This window comes from Chiloscyllium plagiosum, chromosome 45 (genome assembly GCF_004010195.1).
Source record: "Chiloscyllium plagiosum isolate BGI_BamShark_2017 chromosome 45, ASM401019v2, whole genome shotgun sequence".
Classification (NCBI taxonomy): domain Eukaryota; kingdom Metazoa; phylum Chordata; class Chondrichthyes; order Orectolobiformes; family Hemiscylliidae; genus Chiloscyllium; species Chiloscyllium plagiosum.
In genome coordinates this window covers 11319060-11331632 of record NC_057754.1, presented here as the reverse complement: position 1 = coordinate 11331632, position 12573 = coordinate 11319060, and the positions used below count along the sequence as shown (strand labels likewise).

Genomic DNA, 12573 nt, shown 5'->3' with positions numbered 1-12573 from the left:
AGAAAAACCTTTTATGTTCATCTCTCCACTGGAAGTATATACTTTCCTCATAAGGTCAGTAATAATGTGCACTTTACTCAAATACACAAACCAGCTGAAATCTGGCACATGGACAACCTGACAGTATTGCCTTACCATTGCTCCTGAGTGTGCGACAGTCTGTATACTGTAGTTTGGATAACTTGCATTTAAATAGAACATTTTAACTATTTCATCATGTGTAACAAATTTAAATTCCAATCATGAACAAAAGCCCAACAAGGTATAATTATGGAATACAGGCGAAGGTCCAGATTATGGTCAATCAAAGGAAGAGGTGTATACAGCTGATGTTAGGGAGAAGGAGGGGATCTTGTGGTAATGTCCTTACCCATGCTCCCGAGCTGTGTAATAACATGTTGATTGGAAAAATAGGTTAATTTTTTTAAATAATTAAAGCTGACATTAAACTCTAGGCCTTAAAATTTGGAACACATTCGATTCAGTAAAGCAACGCTAACAAAATTAAGAGAGAAAACAACATGAAATTAAACTGGTGAGAGACATAAACATGTGTTTGTAAAAGCTTTCTACAAAGAAAGCAAAATGCAATCAGAAATATGCACCAACAACTGGCAGAATCAGGAAAAATTGCAATTGGGATGGTATAAATAACAGGGAAATAAAGATAATATTTTGGGTCTGTCTTCAAAGAGGAACATTCACTATGTTTCTCAATAATACAACAGAAGCAGTACCCTCGTGAAAATGAGGAGGTAGACAAATTGGTCATTAGTGCACAAAAGTAGTACTAAAGAAAACAAAATACAATCCTGGAATCTGACAATCAACATCTGGGTGTTTTCAGAATATTCGTTGTAGTGATAGTGTTCTTTTGCTGCTAGTTAACAGTGCATATTAGTCTTTTGTGATCACTTTTTGCTTTACCTACAGAAAGCTTATTCAAACACATGCTTATGTCTTTTGCTCATTTAATTTCATGCTGTTTTTCTCTTAATGCATTATTTTGTTGGTCCTGCTTTACCAGTTTGAAAGTATTCTGAAACTCCAGGCCTGGGCTTAATATCAGGTTTACACATACTGCTTTAAAGTAAACTATTTTTAAAATTATCTGTTCATGAACTCTGCACCACCAGATGCCCTAACTCCAGCCCCCACCCCACCACCCAACATCAGCTTTATACATCTCTTCCTTTGATTGACAACACTTTTACCTTAGCCTTATTCAATTATGAGATCTCTGACCATAAGACATAGGAATGGAAGTAAGACCATTTGGCCCATCGAGTCCACTCCTCCATTCAATCATAGCTGATGGGCATTTCAACACCACTTACCCGCACTCTCCCTGTATCTTGTTGGGCTTTTGCTCATGACTGGAACATAGATTTGTTACAAATGTCAAAATAGTTAAAATCTTTGGCAGTGGTTAGGCAATGCTTCACTGTCAGGTTGTCCACTTGCCAAATTTCAAGTGGTTTGTGTATTTGAGTAAAGTGCACATTATTGCTGATATAATGAGGGAAGGATATGCTTACAGTGAAGAGATCAACATAAAAGAATTTCTGCAGAGGAAGAGCTTGCTTCTGACAATAGCATTGCAGACAAAGCTATTTAGTGCATTATAAAAGCAGAGTTTATTTAATTAAACACACATTGAATTGTCGAATGCTGCATAAAGGTCTTGCTTTGAGGAGAGTCTGGAACCAGCCACCAGAGAATAGTCATCAAATTGGTCCAAAGCAAAAAAGCATGCAATTTTTTTTTTGCATTTTGCATTTTATTCCTGTTGACCTAAGAGACAGGTGGATGTGCTGTGGTTAGTTTGGCCAAGAAGATAATTTTGCAAGATGTACGTGTCTGGCCGAATCAAAAGAAGAAGTGGCCCAATATGGAAAATAACATAAATTGAGGGCACAAGGGCAGAGTAGTTAATTCAGAGACGAGGTGATTCTGATCGGTGAATCTTTTTTGAACCTCTGTCTTTCTGTTTCTTTCCATTTGGTTCGAACTCCGCCTCTCTCTCTCTCTCCCCCTCTCTCATTATATCCCACTCTTCCTCCCTTGCATTCTCTCTCTCACTTTCTCTCTCTCTCTGTTGCTCTTTCTGTCTCAGTGCCTCTCTCTCTCTCTTCTCTTACTCTCATGGGGAGGTGCCCTTGTTGGACTGGGGTGGATAAAGTTAAAAATCACAAAATACCAGGTTATTGTCAAATAGATTTATTTGACAGTATTAGCCTTCAGAGCGCTGCTCCTTCATCAAGGAGCTAGTGGGGTAGGATCATAGCACACAGAATTTTTCATAAAAGTTCACAGTGTCATACAATTGATGCGATGTATTGAACAAACCTAAATTGCTGGTAAGCCTTTAATCACTTAGAATGGGTTGCCACTTTTGATTGATTAATATGTACATTTGCATATTAATGAATCAAAACTTGCATCGCTGTGCAAAGTGATTGACGACTTAACAGCAGTCTAGGTTTGTTCAATACATCTATCAGTTGTATGACACTTTAACCTTTTACTATAAATATTGTTTGCTATGACACTGCCCCACTAGCTACCTTTCAAAGGAGCAATGCTCCAAAAGCTTGTACTTCCAAATAAACCTGTTGGACTGTAAGCTGGTGTTGTGTGATTTTTATCTTTCTCTTTCACTGACTCTCCCTCACTCACACTCTCTCTCACTATAGATCTCTCACTGCCACTCTTCCTACTTCTTCCCCGATGTCTCTCTCTCTCTCTCTCTCTCGATCTTTGTGTCTCAATATCTCTCTCACACACACTAACTCTCCCTCTCTCTCTCTCTCTCTCTTACACACACTCTTCCCCCCCCCCACACTGTTCCTCAATCCCCCACTATCTCTCTGTCAATATTTCTCTCTTTATATCTCACAGCTGTCTCTCACACAGTCTCCCAATCTCTCTCTTTGTCTCTCACTGTCTCTGTCAGTCTCTTCTTCTCTCTGTCATTCTCTCACTGTCCTGCTCTCTACCTTGCACCATCGCTGTCACACATACATATACACTAGTTGTCTCTCTCATTGTCTCGCTCTGTTCATCTTCGTTGTTCTTTCCCTTTCTCTGTTTCTACTCTGTCACTGACGAACTCTGTCTGTATCACTGTCTTTCTCTCCCTCTCTCTCATGATTTTGAGATGCCAGCATTGGACTGGGGTGTACAAAGTGAAAAATCACACAACACCAAACTATGGTCGAACAGGTTTAATTGGAAGCACCAGCTTTTGCAGTGCTTCTCCTTCATCAGGTGGTTGTGGAGTATAAGATTGTATGACACAATATTTATAGCAAATGTTTACAGTGTGATGTAACTGAAATTATATATTGAAAAAAGATTTTTTGTTAAGTTTCTCATCTGTTAGAATGACCATGTTGGTTTCAGTTCTTTCATATGTAAATCGCAAAACATTTTTAAAAGTTACATTCTCAAGTGAACTTTCACAATTGACATCATGTTGGCCCAGATAATGTATTGAAGATGTGAGCTTCCCAGTGTGAGACTGTCTGTGCCATAATGGTCAGACTGATTCTAATCTAAAAACGGATTTACAGAAGCTTACATGCTGTTTTTAATCAAAGTAAAATGGAATTCTGCAAGGATAGATTCATCCCACAAACTTATATGTAGGTTAGGTGAATTGGCTATGCTAAGTTGCCCATAGTGTTCAGGAGTGTGTAGGTTAGGTGATTAGTCAGGGTTAAATGTCAAGTAATAAGGTCAGGGTGGGATGCTCTTCGCAGGGTCAGAGTGGAATGCTGGGCTGAGGTGCTTGTTTCCACACTGTAGGGATTCTATGTTCTATTCCCTAACTTGTCCATGTCCAGCAAGTTTCCAAACTAAACTATTCCCATTTGGCAAATACTCTTTTCATATACTTGTGCCTGCCAAATGTCATTTAAAATGCGGAGCCTTTGGCTTTGATTTTTGTTACCATTGTCTGCAAGAATAGTGCCGGACTGGAGGATAGCTAATGTTCTTCCCTTTTTCAAGGAGGAGAGTGGAGACAACTCTGGAAATTATAGACCTATGAGCCTTGCTTCGGTTGTGGGTAAAGTGTTGGAAAGGGTTATAAGAGATAAGACTTTTAATCATCTAGAAAGGAATATGTTGATTAGGGGTAATCAACATGGTTTTCTGAAGAGTAGGTCATGCCTCACAAAACCTATAGAGTTCTTTGAGAAGGTGACCAAACAGGTGGATGAGGATAAAACAGTTGATGTGCTGTATATGGATTTCAGTAAGACATTTGATAAGGTTCCCCATGGTAGGCTATTGCACAAAATACAGAGGCATGGGATTGAGGGTGATTTAGCATTTTGGATCAGAAATTGGCTAAATGAAAGAAGACAGAAGGTGGTAGTTGATGGGAAATATTTATCCTGGAGTTCAGTTAATAGTGGGGTACTGCAAAGATATGTTTTGGGTCCACTGTTGTTTGTCATTTTCAGAAATGACCTGGATGAGGGCATAGGAGGATGGGTTAGTAAATTTGTGGATGAGACTAAAGTCAGTAGAGTTGTAGATAGTGACAAGGGATGTTGTAGGTTACAGAGAGATACAGATAAGCTGCAGAGCTGGGCTGAGAGTTGGCAAATGGAGTTTTATGCAGAAAATTGTGAGATGATTCACTTTGGAAGATGTAACAGGAATGCAGAGTACTGGGCTAATGGTAAAATTCTTGGTAGTGTAGACGAGCAGAGAGATCTCAGTATCCAGATACATAGATCCTTGAAAGTTGCCACCCAGGTTGATAGGGTTCTTAAGAAGGCATACGATGTGTTAACTTTTATTGGTAGAGGGATTGAATTTCGGAACAATGACATCATGCGGCAGCTGTACAGAACCCTGGTGCAGCCACATTTGGAGTATTGCATACAGTTCTGGTTACCACAGAACAGGAAGGATGTGGAAGCTTTGGAGAGGATTCAGAGGAGATTTGCTAGTATGTTGCCTGATACGCAGGGTAGGTCTCATGAGGAAAGGTTGAGGCTGTTTTCGTTCGAGAGAAGATTGAGAGCTGACTTAATTGAGACATATAAGATAATCAGAGGGTTAGATAGATTGCACAGTGAGAGCCTTTTTCCTCAGATGGCAATGGCAAACACGAGGAGACAAAGCTTTAAATTGAGGTGTGATAGTTTTGGGCAGACGTCAGCGGTAGTTTCTTTACTCAGAGCGTAGTAGGAGCATGGAACGCACTGCCTGCAACAGTAGGGGACTCGCCAACTTTAAGGCATTTAAGTGGTTATTGGATAGGCATATGGACAAGACTGGAATAGTATAGGTTCAATGGGTTTCAGATTGGTTCCACAGGTCAGCGCAACATTGAGGGCCGAAGGGCCTCTACTGTCCAGTAATGTTCCATGTTCTATAAATGTTGCATCTGTACCAGCATCTGACTCTTTCTCTGGCATTCAATTCACATATGAACCACCCTCTGTGTGAAAAGGTTACCCTACCAGTCCCCTATATCTCTCGCCTCTCCCCTAAATACTCTGCCCCCTAGTTTTGAACTCCTCTGCACTCGGGAAAATACCTTTGCCCTTTAACCTCATCTATGCCTTTCAGGAATTTATATACCTCTGTAAGGTCATACCTCAATGTCCTATCCCTCCTCTCCTTACTGATGCCAATATTGCTCAATTCTATCATCATTTGAATCATAATTTGCCTTTCTGATTTTTTTTTTCTCTATCGATGTGGACAACATCACGTTTGCCCCAGCGCGTGTTTACCAATTTACTGACCTTGTTTATATAATTCCAAAGCCTCCTTACCTCCTCTACATGAGCCATGATGATGCACAGTTTTGAACTGTCATGGAAACATCCTTTCCATGTCCGTCCAGTCAAACCCATTCCGATACTTATAAGGCAGTCATTGTTGACTGCTCTGAATCACAGTGAAATTATTTTCATGTTCTTATCAGTGAGAGCGTGGGGAAGTGGATCTAAGTCCATGAAAAGAACAGCCATGATCTTACTGAATGGCAGACCAGACTCGAAGGGTCAGTCGGCCTACTCTTGCTCTTGGTTCTTATGCTCTTATCCATCTATCTATCATGATCGTTTGTGACATTGAGGCAAGTAGTGAATCATAGTGAAATAAAATGAAGCTACAGAAAATTATTAAGGCGGCTAGTAGCATTCTGTGATTTATTGCAGGAGGAACTGCACAAAGATGAGTAATAACGTTCTGCTTCAGTTCTACAGGAAGTGGTGAGGCTAAGACTGAAATACTCTGTGGTTTTGGTCTTCTTGGTTTAGGTAGAATGGAGATATGTTGGAAATAGTGCGGAAGGTGCTTCCTAAGTTGACACTTTTAATTGACAAGCTGTCTCTTGAGATAACATTGCACAGACTCTCCTGCTGTTCACTATGATTTACAGGAGTCAGCAATGACTGCATTAATTTTTTTTACTGGACAGATGAGAAAAGGATGTTTAATCTTGTGGGTTAGTACAGAGATAGGGGCAATGTTTCAAAATTAGGTATCCCTCTTTCTGGACAGATTAGGGTATTTTTTCTCTCAGAGAGCTGTTTGGCATTGGAATTTCTACCTCACAAGGCCGTAGAGACAATTGCCTTGAATGTTAAGGCGGAGATGGATAATCTTGAGAGAGAAGATAATTAGGGTAAGATGTGAAAGTGGAATTGAAAACACTGAGAATGAATGATCTTATGGATGGCCAAACAGGGATCGAGTGGCCCCAATGGTTTTATGGCTGTCCAAATTCTTACGCTCTCCAGTTCTCTTTGCATCCCTTTTCTCTGAGTTTGAGCTACCACCCCTCTTTCGTCGCAAATAGAGCACACCATCTTTCTATCTAGTTGTATATCAAGCTAACAGTGAGGTGAGGAGGAATTTCTTTTTCTACAAGGTTCTGTGTTTTTGAACATTTTTGCCACAGAGAACTGCGGGGGCAGAGCCCTTGTGTATATTTAAGGCCGAGGTAGATTCTTGATCAGTAGGAGAACTAAGGGAGACAGGGAAAGGGCAGGGAAGTGGACATGAGGCGTGTCCTACCAGTTCACATCTCTTTTTCTTCCTCGCAATCTCAACCACACACCCCATTGTTTCTTCCTCATTATTTTCTCTCCATCTTCGTACCTACTCTTTTGGCTGTTTCCGCTGCAGTTACTTTAATTTCTCTCCATCACATTACCTGTCGCCCTGGCTCTCTCTTTAAACCTCTCATCGATGTTTGTGGTCCCACAATTTACTAGAACACTTGGACAGGGAAAAAACAGTACATCAGCATTGATCTATCCATGCAAAATTCGAATTGTGAATTGTAGTGCTTCATGTTTTCTCTAATATGAGAAGCAATGTGCCAAGTAACTCATCTCAAATTGGACCCATTCACTAAAAAGAGAATGTTTTACCCTAATTCCGTCCCATGACTCACAACCTGATTTCACCCTTTTCAGTTTCCACCTTCTGGCCGGGCAAGAGATGACCCATTGTGGCAGCGGACATTTTGCCTTCCTGGTGAGTTTACCTGCTTCCCAGTTCGGAGGAAGCAACACAGATGTAGACTTGAACCCCAGCGGCTAAATACATCCTCTTATTACCAACGATGTGAACTTTTTCCTTAAGAACCCAGGCAGAAATTACCCCACTGTCTTCCCGAACAGCGGCAGTCGTTGCCCAGAAAGTAAGTTGCTGAACCCCAACCAGAATAACAAGAACGGCAATGCGGCTCAGCTTTTCCAAAATCTGCTGAACAACAGAACCCAGAACACTAATGAACCAGTGGGCTGTATCATTCTCTACACCACCTATAGCCCATACCTAGACCTCTGTTTCAGTAACACGAGAACTGAGAGATCATCTCTGCCTTGCAAAATTCCCCATTTCGGGACATATGAACTGAACCAGACATTCACAAGTATTTTGTCTTCAGTGAAATATTTGCACATGATGCAGATCGGAGCCGACACCAGGATAAGCTGGCTGCAGTGGAGAATACCGGGTTTCATGTCAGAAGGTGTGACGTAGAAGGTTCACTCAGGTGTACAGAATGTTGTGCACCGGAATATTTCATCGAACAGACACCAAGGATACAATAAATCTATTAAGGAATCTGGGATTTTCTGTAAATGGGGTCTGTGCCTATTCGAGTACCTCTATCACATTTCAAATCAGTATAATAATCCGAATGTACCAATATACACTGATATCCTTCATGCTTATCATTCAATGAATCATTTCAGATGTCATTCAAGAAAAAAGTCAATTATCAATTCATTAAATTCAAGAATCCCTCACAGTCAAAACCAATTCAATTCGCAACCTCTTTTTTCCTATCCATCAACACTTCTGCAAATGCAACCCAATAGTGGTCCCACATTCCCCATATCATTCTTATTCTACCCCAGCTGATCACTGCATACGTTTGACAACAATGGGAAGCTAGACAGTAACATTCAGACCCAGTGCTAGAGACGTATGTGAAATAACTACAATGAGGCTGGTGTCGGTCTCCAAGTCACCCTTTATATACACATGAACAGTCCCTGACTTTGGTACTGCCTCATTCAAAGAAAGCTATCAAAGTGTCAGGTTCTTTGACACTCCCCCTTCTTATCTGTCAGCCAGGGCTCCCTGATCGATTCACCTTCTTGATGGCTTTACCTGCTTCCAAGTCACAGTCAGGGAACTCATATTCTATGAGATACGACTGACTGACCTGGTCACAACCACTGCAGTATGGCCACTGGAAATCAAGCACATGCTAAAAAAGAAGTTACATACCCAGGGAGAGAAAGGGAGATCCATGTTGGGGCCGGCTCAGAGAGTAGAAAAAAATTGAATGTGAAGGAGACCAGTAAAGAATGAAGAAGACAGGTTTAACTGTCTGAATGAAACATTCCATTTGTGAAATGGTTTGCTTCCCCGACCTTGATTTGTAATCCTCTAAGTCATTGAACTCTGCAGTTTCTATATCATTTCCAAATGTTCTTTCTCCAATGTTGTGTTGTTGAAATTGGTCAAAAAACAGAGATATCATTTCTTTGCACATTTGTATTCAGTGAAATGGCTTGCATGCATAAAAAGACATTTTTCCTGCTTCTATTTTTATGCGTATAAAATAAAGTTAATCCCACCGTTGTACAGCAATCTGCATTCAGATGTATGATTTATCTCATTCACCTGCCACTTCTTCCCATCAATGAGTCATGTTTCTGTTTGGAGAAGAAATATGAATGAGCTGGAGAAGAAGTGGCAGTGCCCATAGTGAGGATTCTCCAAAATTGCAGCTGGAAGGTGGGGATCAGGGAAGGGGGTGGATTTCACAAGAACTATTAAGGACGGAAAGGGAGAGACAGGTGGTGTATGTGGGAGCACCAAGACAGTGCGGAGAATGCAGTTGCAGCCTGGAGGAGCATCTGGCTGCATTCTCAAAAGCAGGGGTTAAATGGAAGAGGACACAAAGGATTCACTCAGATCAGCCTGGGCTGACTGTGAAACAGGCCACAGACATTGGGAAGTTACTGGTAGGAGTAAGGGCTTATGCCCGAAACGTCAATTCTCCTGCTCCTCGCATGCTGCCTGGCCTGCTGTGTTTTTCCAGCACCACATTTTTCAACTCTGGGACTCCAGCATCTGCAGTCCTCACTTTCTCCTTTGAATCAATCATATTCACTGTGAGACTGGTTACAGTCACTCTATAGTTACTGGATGGTATGTACGTTTGGGCCGGAGGAGGGAGAGGTGTGTGGTCTTTAGCTGAGGGCAGGCTGTTACTGTCTAGTTACTGAGATGTGGATACCCGAGGCCAAGGTCACTGTGAGACTGTCTTTTTACTGGAGGCTGTGCAATTGAGGCCAGGGACACTGAGACTGTTTGCAATCACCATGTAGATATTGGGAGGTATGTAAATGAGACCTGAATCACAGTGACCACATAGCTAGTGGGAGGAGCGTTGGCAAGGCTAGTGCCCCTGGACTAATCTTCCAGTCCAGGGTCCACTGTGAGACATTTTACAGTCACCGTATTGTTACTGGGAGCTGCATAAATAAGGTCAGGCTTATGTGTACACCCAGTGATAAAGAATGAGCAGCTGGCCATTTCGCAGCAACTCCTAATAGGAAAGTGTGGGGTCACAGGAATCAGATGGGGGGTGGGTATGACTAGTGTGTAGATGCAACCAGGACAAAATTGTCCAAATGTCATAAAACCATGCAGAACCTATTACTGCTGCAGGCAATGGGGTGTGATGTCACGGAGGATCTCAGGAGGCGAAGAGACAGCAAACCATGCTCTCTACTTCAGAGACCAACAAGTTAATCTTCCGGTCCAGAGTCCACACCATGGAGCAAGTGGAGATGTGCTTCTTCCAGAACATACACAAGGAGAGCTCTGTGCTCAGCAGCCTTGAAAAAGAAACTGGCTAGGTGTTTTAAAAAATTCTCAAGGTCAGGTTCGTAGGAGAGTAGTCTGACACAGAACAAACGACCAAGAGGCGAGTCTGCTAGAATATGAGCATTTTATTCCCCGCAGCGTCGCCACAACCAGGTCTCATACTTACAACGGGTCTGGCTTATACTCACTCTTCATGTTACCGGAACTGGGAGCCGTCAGTTCTCGTAGAGCGGTTGCCAACAACCCACGCTCGGCGGTTAAACGTAACCCTGGAGCAGACTCACCGAACTGGAGACTTTTCCAGCTGATATACTCTTTTCCAGATATAAACATTCATGTGAACAGCAGAGCAAGGCTAAAAAACACATTCCATTCTGGTTACATACAGATAAGAAGATTCACACGGGGAGGTGTGTAATAAGATTCACACGGGACTAAGCAACACCTCCATTCCGGTTAGATTCACACATGTATTGGGACATAATGTTTAACCGTTTCACCACATTCCACTGCTTGGCCCAATACATGTGTTACATTATGATTCACACATGTATTGGGACATAATTTTACACCACACTAGGTAACATTATCTCAGTCTGACATCCTGAGAATCAGCAAATCCATTTATGCCAGTCTGTACGATACGAAGTCCACAGACAGCGCAGCCTCACAGTCGTTCCTTTCTGTATTATGGAGATCTTAGACAGCAGCATGTGGGAGGGGCTAGATCAGCCGTTACCTCTGAATGAGCTGACGAAGGCCCTCAAGTCCTTAGAAAAGATTAAAAGACCCGGAAGTGATGGCTTACTGGCCGAGGTTTATTTATTCTGTTGTATTCGAACTGGCCTCAGGAGCCAAGAGAAATCGAGGGAAGGGCAAGGCCATTTTCTCTGGAAACTTGGCTGACTGATCCTCTATCCCTTTGATTGCTGGAGATGCATGACAGTATGTTTCTGGCAGGTAGCATGAGTGAATTCCATGAGGAAAGATGGTATCACCCTTATCTACAAGTGGAAGAGGGAGAGTGAGGAAATTAAAAATTGGCAGCCAAAATCATTGCCGAATGCAGACTACAAAATCCTGTCTAGGTCACCAACAACCGGGTCAGGTCTGCTCTGGGATCAGTGATTCACCCCGAGCAAACCTGTGCTGTACCAGGTAGGTTCTGAAAGCCTCACACTCCTTAGTGTAACTATCACTTCACATTGAGCCTAGCTTCTTTTTTATTTCAAAATTATACCTCGAAGTGAAGGAGCCATTGGGAAGTAGTGACCATAACACAATAAGCTTCAATCTGCAATTTGAGAGGGAGAGGGTACAGTCGGAAGTGACAATTTTTTAGTTCTATAAAGGGAACTATGGAGCTATGAGGGAGGAGCTGGCCAAAATTCAATGGTGCAATACCTTAGCAAGGATGACAGTGGAGGAACAATGGCAGATATTTCTGTGTATAATGCAGAAGATGCAGGATCAGTTCATTCCAAAAAGGAAGAAAGATCCTAAGAGGAGGCATGGGTGGCCGTGGCTGATGAGGGAAGTTAAGAAACATATAAAGTTAAAAGAGAAAAAGTATAACATAGCAAAGATAAGTGGGAAAACGGAGGACTGGGAAGCTTTTAAAGAACAACAGAGGATTACTAAGAAGGAAATACGCAGAGAAAAAAATGAGGTATGAAGGTAAACTGGTCAAAAATATAAAGGAAGATAGTAAAAGCTTTTTTAGGTATATGAAAGGCAAAAAAATGGTTAAGACTAAAATTGGGCCCTTGAAGACAGAAACAGGGGATTATATTACGTGGAACAAAGAATGGCAGAAGAATTGAATTGGTACCTCAGATCTGTGTTCACTGGGGAAGACACAAGCAATCCCCCTGAGGTAACAGTGGCTGAAGGACCTGAACTGAAGGGAATTTACATTTGCCAGGAATTGGTGTTGGAGAGACTGTTAGGTCTTAAGGTTGATAATTCCCCAGGGCCTGATGGTCTACATCCCAGGGTACTGAAGAAGGTGGTGTGAGAATCGTGGATGTGTTGGTGATTATTTTCCAGAGTTCGATAGATTCGGAGACGGTTCCAGAGGATTGGAGGGTGGCTAATGTTATACCACTTTTCAAGAAAGGTGGGAGAGAGAAAGCAGGAAATTACAGACCAGTTAGTCTGACCTCAGTGGTAGGAAAGATG

General features: G+C 42.0%; 1 long non-coding RNA gene across 1 annotated transcript in view; it reads right to left on the bottom strand.

The window, feature by feature from the left end:
* Window positions 1-10994: 10994 nt before the first annotated feature.
* The window catches only part of LOC122543956, a 9452-nt gene continuing 7873 nt past the window's right edge, over window positions 10995-12573 (bottom strand). The window contains exon 3 of the long non-coding RNA XR_006310203.1: window positions 10995-11396. This is a non-coding gene — a long non-coding RNA (uncharacterized LOC122543956). The remainder of the gene's footprint in view (window positions 11397-12573) is intronic.